At 43.7% G+C, this 1,219-nt stretch overlaps 1 protein-coding gene across 3 annotated transcripts in view; it reads right to left on the bottom strand.

Annotated features, from left to right (window-relative positions):
- The window catches only part of cacna2d3a (calcium channel, voltage-dependent, alpha 2/delta subunit 3a), a 151,105-nt gene that overhangs the window by 137,983 nt on the left and 11,903 nt on the right, over window positions 1-1,219 (bottom strand). The window lies entirely within an intron of this gene.

Genomic DNA, 1,219 nt, shown 5'->3' on the forward strand with positions numbered 1-1,219 from the left:
TGTGTGTGTGTGTGTGTGTGTGTGTTTATTTCTGAAAGAGTTTTGTTACGCTTGGGTCAGAGAGATAACTGAAGAGAGACTGAGTCCATCTGTCCCCTGCCCAGGGGGAACAAACACGCACATACACACACACACACAAGCCTTGGTCTTTTCTCCTCAATACCATCCTCATCTCTATGTACTACCGTGTATATCCCTCATTCTTTCTGTCTATTTAAAAGCATAAGTGCCCCTGGGGAACTGTGGTCCCTCCTCAGCATTCCTGGACAAAAGCAACTACCACAATAGGCCTACAATAGGCCTACCGGATACACAATACAGCAAAACATACAGGACACTGTGACATGTTACCAAAAGCCTGCAAGTGATTGCATGTGTGCATTTATACAACCTGCACATCTGTGTGGTACAGTGAATACCACTTGCAATATGCCAGTTTGGTGTCAAAGATGCACTTTTCCCAGAAAAAGGTCTCCAGTCTTGTCTTTGCTCAATTAACCCCACGGCCTTCATTTGCATTTCATAAAGAGGTCTCCACTCTGTAAGAGGGTTATCTTCTTTTTGGAGGCAGAAAAAGATGAAAAGGGGTAACAGTTTGTTATACTATCAAGAAGATAACAGCACTCCTTTGGCTTCTGAGCAGCTGATGAAATCCATGCTATAGGCCTATATGTGTCTATGTGACTACTTGTGCATGTGAATACGCAATGTGTGTGGTCATGTGAATCCTATTTGGTGGGTGGGAGGAATTATCTATGTATGCAATAATGTATAGGGTACATGTAATGCATGTATGCATTGCATCAGATCACTAGTTTGGCCTGTGTCACACCTAACTGCAGCCACACACCACAGTAGGTCTCTGCATCCACTGGGTACCTGGACCAATGGCCCCAAGCACAACATTGTGTCTGTGCACCCATTGAGAGGTTAGCTTCAGCTTTGCCCTTTATCCACCGGCTATCCATTAGCCAGTTTTAACTCGTGCTTTATCAACTGACCCGCCACTAAGAAAATTTGCATTTCATCACACTCAAATCTTGCATTAATGCCACAAAGCAGAGTGAATGACAGAGAGGAATAGACTGCAGAGAGGTATGAAAAGAGGTAAGGGGGTGTTAGAAATGTGAAGAACATTCAGTTGCTTTGCAAAAAAAAATAACGCTTTCCAGCAGAGAGCATATCTGTGTATGTGTGTGTGTGTGTGTGTGTGTGTGTG

Source organism: Etheostoma spectabile, chromosome 7, assembly GCF_008692095.1.
Source record: "Etheostoma spectabile isolate EspeVRDwgs_2016 chromosome 7, UIUC_Espe_1.0, whole genome shotgun sequence".
In the NCBI taxonomy this organism is placed as follows: domain Eukaryota; kingdom Metazoa; phylum Chordata; class Actinopteri; order Perciformes; family Percidae; genus Etheostoma; species Etheostoma spectabile.